The sequence below is a fragment of the Mustela erminea genome, chromosome 14, assembly GCF_009829155.1.
Source record: "Mustela erminea isolate mMusErm1 chromosome 14, mMusErm1.Pri, whole genome shotgun sequence".
Classification (NCBI taxonomy): Eukaryota; Metazoa; Chordata; class Mammalia; order Carnivora; family Mustelidae; genus Mustela; species Mustela erminea.
The window spans coordinates 44378021-44395536 of NC_045627.1; the positions used below are offsets into that span (position 1 = coordinate 44378021).

The window sequence follows — 17516 nt, forward strand, 5'->3', positions numbered from 1 at the left end:
GTTGTGGGGAGGTTAAATGAGTTCATTCACATCAAGTACTTAGAGTGGTACCAGGTCAAGGCCCGTTAATGTTAGATATTATGTTCATTGGCAGTTGTATCACTGTTATTGATCAGAGGCCGACTGGCCAGGAACTCATGAAGCTCCGGCCTCTGGGCCCCACCCCTGCACCGCCCTGGGGAAAGTGGGAGTTCTGCGGGCAGCTCTGGAGTGTTCTAGGTGGGGCGGGCAGCAGGTTGATGTCGGGAACATTCCTGTGTGAGCATCTCTGGTAAACGGTTTAGAGGGGCCCAGACTCCTGAGGCTCTAGGAATATGATGGTGTTTCTTTTCTCATTTTAAGTAAGTATCTCTAATTCTATATATATGTCTACAGAGGACCCCAAAATAGTATATGCTTTTAGCCCCATGAGCCGGGACCACCCCCTGCTTATTCCTGTTGCCCTTACTGCACTTCTGAGGCCTGGCCCTGTGTGGCCTGGCCCGGGGCCTGGGGGATAGAGGGACCTAGCTTCTCACCTTGTAGGCTTGGCCCTGAGCACCCCAGACTGTGAGCCACACTGCACACCTGAGGCTGAGGGAGCCCTAAGGAAAGCAAGCAGGAAGAATGGGACCCCGAAGGAGTCGCTGGACGGGCATATCTCAAGAGCCCCATGCCTGTGGGCAAACGTCCCTGCGCTGCCGTCCAGAGCCCTGTCCCCCGCTCCTCCCCTGCCCCTTCTGTGCTATGTGGGCCCCAGTGGGCAGGCACAAGGGGCGGTTGGGGTCGTGGGAAGCAGGTTGCTGAGTTGGAACAGTTGCCCCTGAGGCTGTCACCAGGGTGGCTGGCTGTGTGCCAAGTCCTGGGTTTCAGCCGGGTAGAAGCCCAGCCTGGTCCCTGCCCTCTGAGAGCTCACAAGGTAGCTGGAACCACAAGATTCACACCTGGAAGGGCATAGAGTGGGCAGGGGGAGGTGGGATTAGACCCTGTTGGTTCAGACATCATAGAGACAGGAGGTGAGCGAGTTTAGAGATCATGAGGGCTACACACTTGTGGAGGGCCTCCTGGAGGATGGGCCCTCACCTGGAAAGCCCCCTGGAGGAGTGGGGGCTATGGACCCTCCACCAGCGGAGGGGCCTCTCGGCCTGGGCTCTGACAGGGACATTTATAACTCACAGCTGTGCGGTCCTGGGCCCAACTGACTGTGGTAAACCGATCAGCCTTCAGGAAGTCAGTCCCGAGGCCACTCCCTACCCCGACCCCACACTCTCCTTCACCTCCTGACACCCACATCCTGTTCTCAGCGGGAGGGGCAGGCACCGGGGCACTGGGCTGGGGGCCCAGTCAGGGTCTCCAACCTGCGGGCGGAGTGGGGAAGGATGGAGGGGCGCAAGAACCACAAGGCTAGGCCTCTGGCGTCCTCAGGCTCTACCCCTCATGGCATACCTGGGAACACTCATTCCACTCTGGAATACCAGAATGGGCACCCAGAGCCACAGAAGCTCAGAGGGGGAGGCATTCTGTGCTTTCAAATCTAACCAGAGAAGAGATTATGCTTTTAGCCCCTGATGACCAACTGTGGCCTGAGGGATCCTGGTGCAAGGGGCAGATGGGAACTAGAGATCTCAATACTGAGAAAAGATGCCATCTTGAACCTTGGTCCTCGAGTGTGGCCTACAGCCCTCCACTGGGACACCCCATCCTGGGGCCCCATTCCTCACAAGGCCTAGTGCCCACCTGCCTAGCTTCTCACAGCCAGGTTCACCTGTGGGGAGAGAAATGGTCTCGCCCAGTGCTGTGAAGACAGGACAGTATTAAGTTTCTAGCACATCATGACTCTGACCTCCTTATACTTCCCCTGACCTTATTTGCTAGTGGATTCTGGGGCCCTGTGAGCCATCTAACCCTCCCCATGACTCTTTCTGTGCAAGGAGAGGGCTGATTAGCAACAGTGAGTTTGCCAAAGCTCGGCCCATGTAACTCCGGTAGCCTTGACAAGATTCTGGAATTCGGTAGTAAATGAAAGACATACACTTTTCTTTCATTGGTCGTGTACTTATTAAGGGATATTGGCAATATGAAATGAGCATATCAGATGGGCTGTTTCGTGGATATGATCGATTTGGACAAGGCCAGATTTATTGAAGCTAAAAAAAAAAAAAAAGTGACTTGAAGTAAAGGTAAATATTAATTAAGTCAAAAATATGTATGTTAGTTAAGCCGCTGTCCAGACGGGACTCAGCTGGGACCAAGAGTCACGAAGGGCAGGAAGTGAGCTAGTTTTCTGAAGAGGTGGACGCACATAAAATGGCCCCCAGTGCTGGCGAGAGATCTGGTAAGCAGTTCATACCGAGGAAGGAATTCAGGCAGGGGTCAGAGAGTGGCTTCAGAAGCGGCTGCCGGCCGGCCCTGTGAGATAATTCCGCGGAGCCAGGCACGGCAGAGAGGAGACGCTGTGGGGGCCTGTAGCCGGCTAAAAATACCCCGACAGCTTCTCCCTGTCACCCTGCCTGGGGGCCGCACAGGAAGGCCATGGCCTTCTGCTTTTCTCACCAGGAAGAAAAAAGACAACGACACAAAGCTCCCGAGCACCAGAAGAAACAAAACTTAAATATGTGTTTTAGTCTTCAAGATTCCCACCAGGAGGGGTTGGCTGGCTCGTGGCCGTGCCACAGGGTTGGGGAGACGGGGCCCCGGATAAATCAGGCATCCCGGGGTGTGCATCAGTGGCTCCAGAGGCCACGGAGATTAGCCTGGCCGTGGGGGCGGGGGGGGCGGAGGTGCGGGGAGTGGACTGCGGTCTTTGTCCCTGGCTATTCACATGTGTCCTGTCTCTGTCCCTGTGTACCCAGGACGAGGAGGAGGAGGAGCTGCTGGGTGTCAGACCAATGCTGTGAGGGGTGTGAGGAAGAGAGCCACCGCCCGTCCCTCAGCTACCAGACCTAGAAAGGTAACAGCAGACCCCTGCTGCGTGCGTGCTACCCGGCCACCTTCACCTGCCTGGCCAGGGGCCTGGTCAGGCAGCTGGGTCACCATAGGGCTGGCTGAGTTCAGGGTCATCGGTCTCCACATGCAGCCCCTGACCCAGGCTGTCGGACTTCCATAACTCCTTGTGTGTGTCCGGTACAAAATGTCGCTGGGCTTCAGTTTGTCCATCTCGGAAATGGGTCACGGTTTAGTTCAGTTCTTGAGGATTCTGTGACTCCGTTGGACCTGATGGTTATGTGGAGTTAATCTGGCTCAATAGCCTGGTTCTGTCTGAACTCTGTGGGTGTGGCCAGGGTTCCAGCCCCTGTGGATGGAACATTAAGGGTACACTTCAGCGGGGCGAGATGGGGCTTGAGAAGAGAGAGCTTTCCGAGGCAGCACTGGCCAGACATGTGAGTTGCTGGAAATGTGGCCATGATCTCCTTTGTGGCAGTATTTGAAACTTCAAAGCGATTTCCCTGATCGCCCTGGGTAGGAATAATTATCTGCATGTTTATACTGCAAGACCTAGGCACAGGGAAATGGTCACACAGCAAGCGCCGCTCACACCGTAGAGGCTCAACTCAATCCTGTCTGTTGGTATCCGTTTCTACACATCGAATCTCATGACACTGCTCTGGTCTTGCCCACTCGCCACATAGAAGTTTGCCTGTCGAGCCTAAGCAACCAACTAGTCTTTATTGTGTGACTGTGGTGAGACCCATCCCTCTGTCCATCCCTACGTCCGTCATCCATCCTCTCACGGAGCCATATTTCCCCCCATCAATCCTCATATCACTCCTCCATCCGTCTATCCGTCTACTCCTCTGTTCACCCACCTGTCTTTCCAGCCATCCGTTTACTCATTATTAGCTCACACATCCAACACTCACAGACTCCTATAAGGCCTACACTAAGGGCTGGGTTTGGAGGATAGGTATCCGATCTAGCCTTGCCCTGAGAGGTTGCAGTTTGCAATGGAGGCAGGCCCAACTCCATAAGTTCAGCGCTCAAGGCTTGTGTTGTATCTCTGACTACACAGGGAAGGGAGGAGAAGAGGCTTTGTGCAGTTTCTACAGGCAGGCAGTCAGGGAAGGCTTCCCGGAAGAAGTGGCATCGTTCATTTACTCATATCCCAAGTGTTCGTTAAGAAAGTCTCCGTGCAGGGACTAGGGGCTGTTTCGGAGACCCAGCAGGAGACAAAATGATCAAGACCTCCTTTCCTCATGGTGTTTACATTCTCATGAAGAGGCATGGACAGAAAAGACCTAAGATGTGATATATGTTATGTCCGGTGATGCCAAGTTCTAAGAAGGGAAGCTTGTTGAGTAAAGGATCAGAGTCTGCCGGGGTGAAGTGGATGTCCTCGGATCAAGGAGGATCATAAAAGGCCTCTGACAAGGCAGCCTTTGAACAGAGACATAAATGGAAAGAAGGAGTAAGAAAGGCGCTTGGCACATTCAAGGAAGGAGCCAGGACGCCATGCGGCTGCAGCGAAGTGAGAGGTTAGGAAATCCCCTGGGGGACCCACTCGTGGAGGAAGGCAAGAGTGGAGCAGGGAGGTGGCCAGGACCCAGGTAGAGGTGGTGGCAGCTGGGTCTAGAGCCAGCAGAGGAAGGGGCTGGGAACCATGGGAGTCCGAATGACTCCAAAGACCTCGTAGACAGGCGTGCATGTGGATGAGAGGTGTCGAGGAGAGAAGACGGGGACAGTCAAGGAAGGCTCTTGGGTTTGGGACAGGAGCCACTGGTACAACAAAGGTGGTCATTTACTCAGCCATGGATGATGGTGGGGCAGGGCCGAAGGCAGCTGAGGAGCGTGTCTTAGACACATGAACTTGGAGATGCCTCTGAGACACCTGAGTGGGAAGCTTGAGCGGGCAGTTGGGTACAGGATTCTGGGAGATGGAGAGAATCTGACCGGGGATAGAAGTGTAGGAGCTGCTGTGCACCGAAGAGGTTGCAAGCCATGAGGCTGAGAGGTCACGTCAGGAGCGAATGGAGAGGGAGCCGATGAGAAGCCTGAGTCCGAGTCACAAGCATCCAGCCCTTGGAGGGAGAGAAGGCAGGGCAGGGACGGCAAAGGAGACGGAGAAGGTGCAGCCAGAGATATGGGAGAACTGAGACAGCAGGCTTTCAATGGATGAGGAGAATTTTGCTGGCAAAGCAGGGAAAAGACACTCCAGGTGGAGGGAACAGCATAGAAAAGGTTCGGGGACCTCAGTCAATGAGCCATATTTAGAGAGGGGAGAAACCAGAGCAGCTTCCCCCTCCACACCTGGCCACACAGGGGCAAGGCCCGTGGGCATCTGGGCTGAGTGTGAGCCCATGTCCAAGGACCTCTGTGTCACCTGGGCCAGCGTTCCCTGGTCTCGGTGGAGTCTCCTGCCCTGATGTCTGCACACTTTGCACTTTCTTTAAAGAAGTTTCCACCTGTTCTGACCTCCCACCTCCTCTATGAGGTTCTTGGGCTCAGGAGACTTCCCCCTTGCCTGGAGCACTTGTCTGAAAACACAGGGCTCAAGGCAGCCGCTTGGAGCTGCCTGCAGGGGGAAGGGCACCCAGCAGCTTCCTATTGAATCTCTAAGCACTGCTGGATCCTTTATCTTAAAAGAAACCGTAGAAACTTCCTGACTATGAGTGTGTGTCAGAGCTGCCCGCTCTGCTCACCAGTTAGAGCAGAGGAGCTCGCTGCCTTTGGTGGGCCATTGTGTGCGAATTTGGTGGGGGAAGGCATCCTTTCTTGTGAGTCTGTGGGGCTTCACACTCCCTCGCAGCGGATGCCCACAGCTCTGTCAGGGAAGGCTGCGGAGCTGGGCTGCTGCCCAGGGGCAGGGCAGGTGCGTGTTGTCGGGGGGCCCAGGAGTGGAATAGGAGGTAGGGTGAGCATGAATCCATCTGGGGGCCTCCCGGGGGGCACAGTCCAGCACATCCACCTAAGTGCACAGCCTTGTAAGACCAGGATGCGGCCAAGGCTTGGGAGACTTCTCCGCACAGAGGATAGGATGGAGCCAGGCAGGGACTTGGTGGCCCCCTCCCCAGTCCTTCTAGGAGATGCGACTTTGTCTCTGCACTGGGAACTGGGGAGCCATGGGAAGCAGCTCTGATGCTGCCCAGCTCTGTGGCAGGAGGCTGTGGGTAATCTAATTAGTGTTCCGGGCGGATGGGACAAGTAATCCTGCCTTCAGACTCACTTTTTAAGCCTGTCCCCACCCAATCTCTCCCTAAATCCTTCCACTGCCTGGGTGATGTTGGGTGGGAGTGGGCTTATCTCCATTGAACAGATGGGTAAAGCAGGGCCAGAGAGGAAGAAGCTTGCATGATATCACAGCTACTAAGTGGCAGGGCAGAGCTCTGAACCGAGTCCTTCTGAATCCCGAGCCCAGACTCCTACCTCTGCCCGCCACCACCTCCCAGGCTTTCCTACAATATCCCAGCTGGCAGGCACTCTCATGTGAGCCTCATCATCTAAGTCCTCATTTTGTAGATGAGGAAACAGAGGCCCAGAGAAGGTGAGATACTTGCCCAGGGCCACACAGCAAGCCAAGGACAGAACCTGTACCAGAATCTGCTCTGGCCCCCTGCATCCGCCCAGCCCCAGCCCCCACGAGCAGGTGCAAGGAAGAGGTCCTGGACCCTGCCCACTTCCTCTTGGAGCACCCACTGCCTTCTGTCCTCCAGCAGCCTTTGGCACTCGCTCTGGTTGAAGGCACCAAGTTCCTCATCAGAAGGCTCCATTGTGCCTATTGTTTAAATATAGATTACTAATGAAATGCCTTTTCATTGCCTTCCCAGTGAATAGTTTCCGTGTAAAGTTAATTTGCAGTGTTATGTAAATTCTGTTTAACTTCAATCAAGTTTCTAATTATGTTTTTACCGCAGTAATTCCCATTTGATTTGTCATCTCCTGTTAGGTATTTAATGTTCGGTGGGCGGGTGTGCGTTCCCTCTGCCTCTCGGTTTTCCAGGGCCCTCTCCTTCTCTGACCCCGGCTCCCTTTCTGTCTATCTGCTTCTCCTTCCTGCCTTCCCATCCCTGCCCCTTGCTTCTGGGTTAGTCCCCACATCGTCTGCTTCCCCTTGCTCCTTCCTTCCTTTCTTCCCCTCCACTCTTTCTGGCTGTGTCTGCCCTCCTCTCCTCCCCTCTACCTCCCTCCCGCCTGCCCTCCTTCCTGCCGTCAGCTCTCCTGGCCCCCATCTCTGTTTCTCCAGCCTCTCCTCTCCTGCCCTTTCTCTCTGTGTTTCTCCCATCTCTCTCCCCTGCCCCCCACCCCACCTGCTGTCTCTCTCTCCCCTGCCCCCCACCCCACCTGCTGTCTCTAATTTCCCTTGTGCCCTTGCTCTCCCCCACCCACACTGTCCTCCCCCCTCGTCCACGCGCCCTGGGGACCCTCCCAGAAGCTGCCTGGGGCCGTGGGGGTTGTACATCCCAGGGGACCCCTCATCCGGGCCTTTGTAGAGGACGGGCCAGCCCAGCACCCGCCCCCAGGGACTTGGGGTTCTGGTTAGAACATAGACGCTGGAAGTGCACGGTCAGGGAGCAGATCCCGGTCTGCCCCATATTAACCCTGTGACCTTCAGGTTGCTGAGCCCTTGTCTGTCATCTGTCGCATGGGGTGACAGCATCACCTACCTAGTGGAGTGGCTGTGAGGATTCGGTGATACAGCATAGGCTGAAGGACTTACCCAGGCCTGGCCGGAAGTGGCTTCTATCTGAGAACTCCCAGCCACGCCCCTCATCTCTTTGTTGCCTTCCTGAGGTGTCTGGGAGGTGGGTTTCTGCGTCCACTGGCCTGCTGGGAGTCCGGCCTGAGGCCAGGGCAGTGGGCTGATGGCACCCCCTCCCCCTACCAGCCGGTCTCAGCCCTGCCTGTCAAGAGACATGATCCTCTTCTCCCTAAGTGGGCTGCGGGGACAGGCCTGCCATTCTAGGGAAGTATCTGAGACACAGAGCCCCAAAGCTGGAAGAGCTCTCAAAACCCTGGCCCACAGACTTCCCAAAAAACAGACCAAAGGCAGAGCTGCTTCAGACTCCCCGCTTCTCCCACCCTTTCTCCTCCCTGGATGCCCCCTGGGCCAGCCACAGAGTCCTGCTGCAAAACCCGTCTCTGGTACGAGGCCTTGACAGGTCTGCTGCTGACTCACATGCAGCCTCCTCCCAGAGCCGCGGCCTCCCTCCTGCCTGACATCCAAATGCTGGGCTCGGGGTTTCTCCCTGGCTGGGCGGCAAGGTTTCCCAGCAGGCAGCTGCCCTCTGGGTGGGGAGGGCGGAAGGAAAACACCCCACAGAGGCCAGCGGGCTGGGCGTAGGCTCCTCCCCCTCCTTCCCCCCTTCCCCCCCCACCCCTACTCCACTCTCTTCCCATCCAGCACGGCTCTGGTGCGTCCAGGAAGCAGAAAACAAGTGTTTGGAGAAGGCATTCTTCTGGGTGAAGAAAGGCAGGCCCAGTCACTTGTCCTTCAGAGACATGGGAACCTGAGCTGACCCAGTCCCTGCCCTGCTGGGCCACATGACAACCTGACCCACTGCGAGTGTGTGTGTGTGTGTGTGTCGGTGTCTGGTCCAGGAAACCTTAGCCAGTCACGTGGCTGCTTTCCCTGTTTGTCTAAGTAAGCAGTTCAGGCCGGCTACAGCCAGGAGGCTGTAGACATGGAGGCTGAGACATGGAGTCAGGGGAGGGGGCCACACTGGCCTGGGTGGTGGACTTAAGATCACTGGGGACAGAGGGGGCAGCCCTAGACTTCTTGGGCCTCTAGACGTGGTGTGGGGAGGCCCAGCCCAGGAATGGCCCAGCTTCTGACCTCCTGCCCTCCTTGGACCCCTCCTACCTCCATCTGTGCAGAAGTATTGGCTTTGCTGACTCTAGGGAACCCTCCCAGCCCTGAAATGTCCTCTGACCAGGAAGGGCTCAAGAGGGCAGGGCCCCGGCCTCGTAGAGGGGCATGCGCGGATGCACCCACCATCTGTCACGTGCCCTGGAGCGTGCTGCTGAGCGCTGTCCCCTCAAAGCCCAAGTCAGGCCTTCCCATATGCATCCAGCAGGCCACTGATTAATTCAACAGGTGGGAGTTAAGCACCTGCTGTGTGCCAGGACCCGGGCTGAGCTGAGCAAGGAGTAGGGTCGTCGGAACACAGATCTTCTGGAACTTCCTGCCCTTCTGACATATTTTCTTCCTGTTGGATGGGCAGGATTGCCTGTGACTGCAGAGACCCCATGCCCCCATCATGAAGCAGCCATGTCCCATGCCACTGCCACTCCAGGGGAATGGGCCTCCTGCACCTGCAGGGCGTAACCAGCAAGGTTCAGAGATGGTGCCTAGTGGCTGGGGGGAGGGTCCCTTTCCTCCAGATTGATGAGAACCAGAGCAGATGTAGGCAGAGTACAAAACCCTTGAACCCTGGAAACTTCAGGGCCTTCTCTAAGGCTCCCTGGGTGGAGAGCCCCAGGGAAAGTGGGCCTCCTCCAGATTTACCCAGCCAACTTGGCATGTCTTAGCTATAGAAAACACAGTCCCGCTGGGATTTGGAGGAGCGGGAGGACTGTGGGGGGCCCATAGGAGCCTCTGAGAGCCCACCTGGGTTCAAGTGTCTGATTGCCCCCTTTCTCCCTGCTCCTTCTCTTTCTCCTTCTTTTGACCAACATTTCCTGGCAGCCGGGTCTGTGCCAGGCTATGCTCAGTACAAGACCCATCCCTGGCCCTGGATCCCCTTTCCCCAGGGGACTGACAGCTGAACCCAGCAGGTGCCCATGATGAGGGGCACAGAGAGCTGACATCTGAGCCACACAGAGCATTGTCAGACCTTGCTTCTGTTGCAATAGGATTTAGGGGTATTCAGCCCAGAAGAGTCCCACCAGCTCATGAGCCCAAGGCTATTCTGTTATAACAGGAAGCTCCTATTCAAGAAGGGGATAGAAGTTGGTGGGCCAGTGGCTGAGCTGGTGACACAGGCCAACCATCTTGCCACCCACAACTGAATATGGATCCTGGATGGGGTGGGTATGCAGGTACTAGGCAAGAGTCCCAGAATGCTACCTAGGCAGTGTGTCCCTGGCCTTAGCTTGCATGTCCTCAAGGTCAGGAAACACTGTTGCCCCATGGTGGTCTTAGTAACTCTTCCTGGTAACTTGTCCCTTGCTACCCACCAGGCTGGAGTCTGGCTTCTGTATTCTACCCTACTCACCTCGGGCCCATAGACCTTAGGCCTTTGGCGTCCCTAACAGAGTCCCCCAGGCAGAACATCAAGCTGGGGCCACGGACAGCCCTATCATGGTGTATTTGATTGAGGATTATGGATAAGTCACTGCCAAAGTGAGCTCCTGCCCAAGGGATCAGACCCATCCCAGGATGGCCTCCAGGGAGGTTCTTAGGCTGCCTGTGGTGCACACAAGAGACCTGGCTCCCAGCTCTGTCCCTGTTCCTGGGGTGATGTCAGACAGGGCCCAGCCCCAGTCCGACCCAAACCACCTCCCCTCTGTGCTCCTCCCCAACACTGAGCTCTGAGAGGCCTCTGTCTCCGGTAGGTTTACAGCAGGCTGGAGGAGCGTTCTGGACGTTCTGGCCTGTTTGCTTTCGGAGGCGCCTGTTTGCCCAGCAGCGTTGAGAGAGACCGGGGGTGCTGGGGTTGTCCAAAGCCTGTACCTTAGGAAACCAGGAGGAGCAGGGTTGGGGGCTAAGGGCCTTTGTTCAAGCCTTTTACCCCTCCCTGGGCCAGGCCACCAACCTCGATGCTCCCACCACATTCCCACTTATGGACAGGTGAGTTTCCAGCTCCTGAGACACAGGGAATAGGTTGGGTTCACCTGAAGGCCATAGGTGGGCCCACAGCTACTGGGCCAAGCTTCCAGCCGACCCCCCCCCCCCCCGCCGCACCCACCCCCAGACCCCTGACACATGTAAGGATACAGGTGTGCAAGGCTGGGAATGGGATGGAGGGCTCGCATCCAGGGTCCAGGCCAGGGTCAGACAAGGTGCTGTTCCAGGGTCGGGCTGCGCTGCCCAGTAAGAGTACCATGCCTTCTGCGGAAGGGGGCTCTGCCCCCCCCCATCTTTCACCAGTGGGAATTTCTTCCTCTGAGGCCTGTCAGCTATCCCTTCTTCGACTTCTCCCCTTATCCTCATCCCTCCCTCATGGCTCCTCAGAATTCAAACTGCCCCTCTGCCTTGAGTGGGGGAAGACGGTGTTTCCAGGCCCCCCAGGAGGGGCTGGTTCCTGCAACCCCCACTCAGCTAGGCCCGGAGTTGTGTGCAATCCCACTGCTGCTTTTGTGGAGTCCTCTTGCTAGGAAACCAGTAGCCGGAGGTCTAGAGGTCAGAAGCCAGAGGCCTCCGAGCAGGCCAGGGCAGTCTGCCCCGCTCTTGCCCCAGAAAATCTGAGCGTCTGTGAGGAGGCCCTCCCCACCCTGCATCTCTCCCAGGCCGGGTGCGGCCAGTGGGACAGGAAGCCGGGGAAGGCCTGGAGGATGGGACTCAGGGTGGTCTGGGCCTGAGCCAGGGATGAGGCAAAGCCCAACCCCGGCCTGGCCCCAGGGTCACAGGCACGCAGGTCACCCACCCGAAAGGAAACCCTGCCCGGCACCCCCTGTGTCCCACCCCGTTTCCCGCGGGTGGCGCTTCTACTATTTCCCGTGGGAGCTGCTGCCAGGAATCATACCCTCTCGAGAAAGGAAGCCAGTCCTCAGGCTCTCAGGCTGCCCTGCCTCTGACCTGCTCTGATCCCCTTCTAGGTCCTCCCAAGGGTGGAAGCTTTGGGCCCACGCCCATGCCTCACCCACACATGCTGATGACTTATCTTCTCCCAGACAGTCGGTCACCTTTAGCAACTGGCAAGAGAAACCTCATCATAGGGCTAGGCCCAGGAGCCCAGAGACCAGGCTTCGTGGTCTAGGATCCACCACGAGCTTGCTGGTACACCTGGGCAAGTCAGTCCACCACGCTGGGCCTCAGCTGTAGAAAGAAAAGAGAGAAGCAGCAGCTCTGCCCCCACTAAGAGCATCCCATGAGATGAAGGGTTTGTGGGTGGGATGAATTTATACCCTATGGTTTGGGTATTAACTGACCCGGAGCCTCAGTCATGTATCCCAGACATTGGTCTCCAGCCCAACAGGGTGCATTGTCTGTGCTAAGCCCCAAGCAAGGAGACAGATATGGGTGGCTGCTGGTGTCCCCATGTGGATGAGGGTGACGATGCTGGCATGACCCCTCTCTTGGGTCATCCCAGGTCTGGGGCAACAGCGCAGGGGCGAAGCTGGGGATCTGCCCCCAGGAGGGAGTCTGCCTTTCTCCCTCCTCCCAGGGTCTGAGTGATGGTGCCCACGGGGGTCTCTGCACACTGTGATCAGGCAGGAGGGCCAGGGGAGCAGGCCTGTGGGCCAGAAACCAGGAAGGGGACCCTGTGCCACCAATCTCCTGTCCTCCTCCTCCCCCCTGGTAGGCACTCAGAAGCCTTTGGTTTTCCTTCATGTTGTGATGTTGAGCCCAAGGCACAGGGAGACCCGAGGTAATACCGTGAGCTCTGAGTGCCTCTGTAGTCCTCTGTGCAGGTGGCGCTCTAAACGTCTGTCTACAGAAATGCATATTCCCCATCTCTGTGACGTCATTGCTCCCCTTACCCCCATTTCTCAGGGAGAAAACGGAGGCACAGGGAGGTGAACCGGCCTGTTGAGGTGGTTATGCTGGACGTTGAACCGGCAGCCGGTCCCAGAGTCCGTGCCCTTGTCTACTGCGTTGCCCTGCTTCTCTGACCCGTGGCCCCCACCCCAAGCCTACACCCAGCTCAGTATCAGCAGGGGGTACAACCTAGAGTGTCACCTGCTCCCAAAGCGGGGCAGGGGGAGGGTCAGGATGCCAAGTGAGCGGATCCGAGTTGCCGTGAGATCAGAGAGGCTCACAGACTAGGGGCTATGCTGAGCCAGTGGACCAGCCGAGGGCTTGTCGGCAGCCGGGACACCCAGAGGTCAATGTGGCCCAGCCCCTCCCTGTGGTGCGGTCACAGCTCAGCCCCCATGGCCTTGGACACCTCACCCACTGAGCCTCGCCGTCTACATCTGCCACATGGGCCTTTCAGAGCCAGCTGTGAGGAGTCCTTCATATTCAGAGAGCACAGCGTCTGAGCCCCCACAGCCCCTCGGCGGGTGTTCATTTCTTCCCCATCGCATCAGACTGCGGGCACCGAGGACATTCCTGGCAGCGGGATTAATATGGGCAGGGGTGCAGATGTGGGAGACCCAGATATGTTTAGGGAAAGGTTACAGGTCAGAGACAGGCTGAGGCCTTGAATATGAGGCTGAAGAGTTAGAACTGAGCCTCCTAGACAACGGCGAGCCATGGAAGGCTCTTGGAGAGAGCAGAAACACATTGTTGGGGACAAGAAACAGCAGCAGGGAAGCCTGGCGTGTTCATCCAGGTATGGGGCTCTGATTCAAAAGGAGCCATGTGGCTAAGGTTGACCCAAGTGGGTGGCTTGGCAGGCCTCCGTTTTCCTCCTATAAACTGGGTCTGTGGTCCCCAGGGTGCTTGCCATCACAGGCGGGAGGTCTGCGGGCACTGCAGGGAGGGGCCCGGGTTAGCACTCATGCCTCTTCCTCTGCATGTCCCTGAGTCCGTGTCCTTCCTCCTTAAGCTGGTCTGGGTTTCCTACCCGGCCCTGGGTGGGGCCCCACAGCTCCTTCCTCCCTCTGTGGCTTTCTGGTCCTGAACAGGAGGGGGTTCGGGGTTGCAGTGGGCCGTGGGGTGTGAGCCAGGCTGGGGACTTTGGCGGTGGGTGGAGTCACGGGATGGGTGGCCATGAGTCAGGAATTGCTGGGCCCGTGTGTCATCAGGCTGCGTGCTGTCCTGGCCTCCCTGGGCCTTCTGCCTCCTCTCTCCCTCCCGCATCTGCACCATGGGCTGCTCTGCCGGGCTGACGGTGCTGTTTCCAAGAGCTCAGAGCCAAGTCAGAGAAGTCAGGACACCTAGACTCCAGGTCCCAGTCTCCCCCAACACTCACCATGCTCCTGGACACGTCCCCTCCCTCCCTGAGCCACACTTTCTCTGGATTGGAGAAAGGGTGGGGCTAACCAGAGGCTCTCACCCCTGCTGCCCGAGGGCTCTAGGGCAGCCCCCAAAAATAGCACACCCCCACCCAGTTCCGTCACATTCCTGGGGCAGGGTTTGGTTGGGCACCCGTGCTCTGGGGGGCCTGTGGTGGGCTGCGCCGTCCACACCGGGGGCCCGCTTGTGGATTCCGGAGCTCTGGGCCTACACCCAACCTAGCTGTGCCACTTTCTGACACCAGGAGCAGCTGACTTCATGTCTCCGAGCTTCGGCTTCCTCATCTGTGAAATAGGGGTGCCGGGACCGCTCTGGAGCATCGCTGTGGGGACTGAATGGGGCAACCAGTGCTCTGTGTCACATAGAGCCATGCCTGGGCCGGATGTGGAAGGTGCCGTGCAAGGGGTCAGCTGCCTGTGTTCTCTGACCTAAAGCTGTTTTCACCCTGCGTCTCCCCTCACTGCTCCTCATGTATCTGGCAAACATTCCAGGGGCCAATGCTGGGCGCTGTGCACAACGGGAAGAAGACACCCATCTTGGGGACTGGTCTCAGCCCCTCTCTTTTGCTTGTCCAGGGGCCCAGTCCCAGAGGTCAAGTTCTGTACCAAAGATTGATGGGCACATGAGAGGTGGCTCCCCCCCAAGTCCCCTGAAATTGCTGGGCTGAGGGACCCCTTCCATCTGAAAGAAGGCAAGGAGACCCCAGACTCCAGGAAGAAGGAGGTCCCTGGCACCTCAGCTGGGAAGCAGCTGCAGAGGTCCTCGTGCCTCCTGCCGGGACCCTGGGATACGCTCTGAGTGTGTGATGGCTCCCACAGGGCTGGGCTCCGGGGCTGCCCAGGGTCAGCCAAGGCTGGCAGCTTATGGGACAAAACAGGGACCTCCTCACAGCACGTCACCTGGCCTGGCCACCTCCTCCATCTCCCAGAGCTCCTCCCGAAGGCCTGGGGATTAGGCAGACATCATGCTCTCACATTACACATGGAGGATGAGACCTCCTGGGATGGGGAGGCTTGGGCTCAGGTAGCCGAGGGTAAAAGGGCAAAGGCAGGGTTGGAATCCCCCTCCATTCAAGCAGGGTTGGGAGGAGACAGTCAGGCTTCCCTGGGCAGGTGCCTGAGTAAGCATCCTGGGATGGGCTGCGGAGGGCAGCATGATGATTAATATGCCCCGCGGCTCCCTCCCAAGCCTTCCCAGCAACAACCCTGCAGACTGCCGCTGGGCTGCTGTTGACCGGAGGACTGGCCTTCCTACAAACAGCAAGAGCCCCTGTGACCTCCGGGGGCAGGAGTTGAGCCACGCATCTACTCCAGTTAGACCTCCTCCCTCCCCATTATACTACAGTGTAAACTGAGGCAGGGGTAGGTAGGGGACTTGGCTAAGGCCATGTGGCTTGCAAGTAGCAGAACCAGGGTTTCATCTGGGCCTGGTCGCATTAGTGCCTCCGCTCGAACCCATTACCTCCCGCCATCAAGACCAGGGCTTTCCTTGGTCTGGCGTTTGTAAATCTGGGCCTCAGCCATCACCTCAGACTGGCCTGGCCCTCACATGGCCATGATCCCAGAGGGATGCCTGTTTGTGGGGGGTGTGACTGCCAGGGGCTGGCCCTAGCCCCGGAGAGGGGTCACCAGGAATGCTCAGTGCTAGGCAGTGTGAGGGTTCCACAGGGAATCGCTGGGCCATTCAGCCTCTCGACCTTCATGCCCACTTCCTTGGTGCCCAGGCTGTGCATGGAGCTGCCCAGCCCTGTGCCACCGTGGATGAAATGTCAGCTCAGCTAATCCTTCAGCCAGTGTTAGCCCAGATAAAGAGACTGAGACCTCAGGGGACAGGAGACTTGCTCATGAGTCCTTCTCCCTGGTCCAGGCTCAGCACCAGAACTGACCCACTCTTTGGTTCTTATCTTGGTCTTGGGCCCATTCCTGTACCTCTTAGGACTTATGTCCCCTCCCCGGTAAGGTGGCAGGCTGAGACTGAAGACTTCCAAGGACTCTTCTGAGAGCCTCTGTCAGCCTCGGTCAATGCTGTAGAGGAATTGACTTGGGCGGGGGGCAGTGTGTCTAGGGGTGGGGATAAGGGGTATTCCTTCTGGGTTGCCTTCCGATGGGCAGTGCAGGACCAGGTGGCAGGTTCCAAGACACCAGAGTGTTCCAAGACAAGCAGAGTGGGCAGAGGTGAAAGACAATGTCCCTAAGGGAGGGTCATTGATAGAAAATTCCATTTAGATCCTCAGCACTGGGAGTGGCAAGTGCCCAGGTGGGTGCCAAGGTCCCTGGTTTGGCCCAGCCCTCCTGGGTGCCCCTCTAGGCAAGATCCTAGCCCCTGGAAGGGAGAGGCTATGCCCAGCCCCAAGGGGCAGATGGGAGGGCGGGTGCAGAAGGAGCACCCCGTACAGAGCTGACTCCTAGATGGTGCCCAGCACCTTTGGCTGGGATTAGGATGGGAGCAGGGGACCCTCGGAAGGCCATCTCTGGGGAACAGACCCCCTGGACCTACTCCTGAGTCCGCCCTAGGAAGGGTCTGAAGCCAGGGTTCATCTTCACAGAGTCCTTCTCTGTGATAAGAGAGCTGGTGTCTCTCCCCATGCAAGACCCCAAGTCTGCGCTTGGGGACACACCAAAGCCAGTGGTGATGACGACAGTCCCTGTTTACGGAGCATTTCCCACAGTGGTGTGGAACAGGTCTGCCCTTATTGAGGCCTTACAGCTCTGACAGGACGGCCTACTATCATCCCCATTTCACAGATGAGGAAACAAAAGCCCAGAGAGGCCCTGTTTCTCTCGCAGCACCGCAGCTCAGGAAGCAGCAGAGCGGAAGCCCCTCATCTTCTGTCAGAACCCACAGCCGCGCTGTGTCCCCTCAGGCTATGTTGTGTCCTTACCCCTTTGCACAAGCCCAACACCCAAGGGACTGGGCGGCTTGGTGGGGTGAGATCCACCTGTGTGCCTTATGAGCCTGAGCTCCTCTGAGGGGCCGGATGGGTAAGCGTTGTCCCTTGGGACCTGGGCCATGCCCACTACTAGTGAGGATAGCGGTTCTGCGAGGGCTCCCTGGAGGAGGTGCCACTCCATCTTTCCCTGGAAAACACAGCAAATCAGGCTTGGGCCCTGGTGAGGCTTTGGAAGGGTTCCAGGGATGTGTCTGTATATGGCTAGGGATGCTGGCGTGCCCCCTGACATGGACCTTGTCCCCTGCTCACTGATGCCACCTACAAGTCTCTCTTCAGCCCAGATCTTTGCTCCTGCCAGGCCTCTGGGCTTTTGCCCTCCTGTCTGAGAGACTGCCCGAAAGGGTGATGCCCCAGGCCCTCTGTTCTGCTGCCAGGTCATGATGGACACACTCAGAACTTTGTCCTTGAATTCTCCATCTTTCTATGTTTTGCCTGCCTCATGTTAGGCACTGTGCAAACACCCTTAGGAAGCACACAGGCTGGCACTTGTCAGCCTTTGACCCTGTCTTCCCTTTCCCCACCCACAACCCCAACCCTATTCCTTCTTGTCCTCCTCCAGCAGATGACAGGCACCGTCGCTAGTTGTTAAAA

At 57.5% G+C, this 17516-nt stretch overlaps 1 protein-coding gene across 5 annotated transcripts in view; it reads left to right on the forward strand.

Annotated features, from left to right (window-relative positions):
• The window catches only part of ZMIZ1 (zinc finger MIZ-type containing 1), a 232646-nt gene that overhangs the window by 63176 nt on the left and 151954 nt on the right, over positions 1 to 17516 (forward strand). For all 5 annotated transcript variants that reach the window (XM_032312603.1, XM_032312598.1, XM_032312602.1 and 2 more), the window contains exon 3: positions 2832 to 2929. The gene's annotated coding sequence lies outside the window, so the exon portion shown is untranslated. The remainder of the gene's footprint in view (positions 1 to 2831; positions 2930 to 17516) is intronic.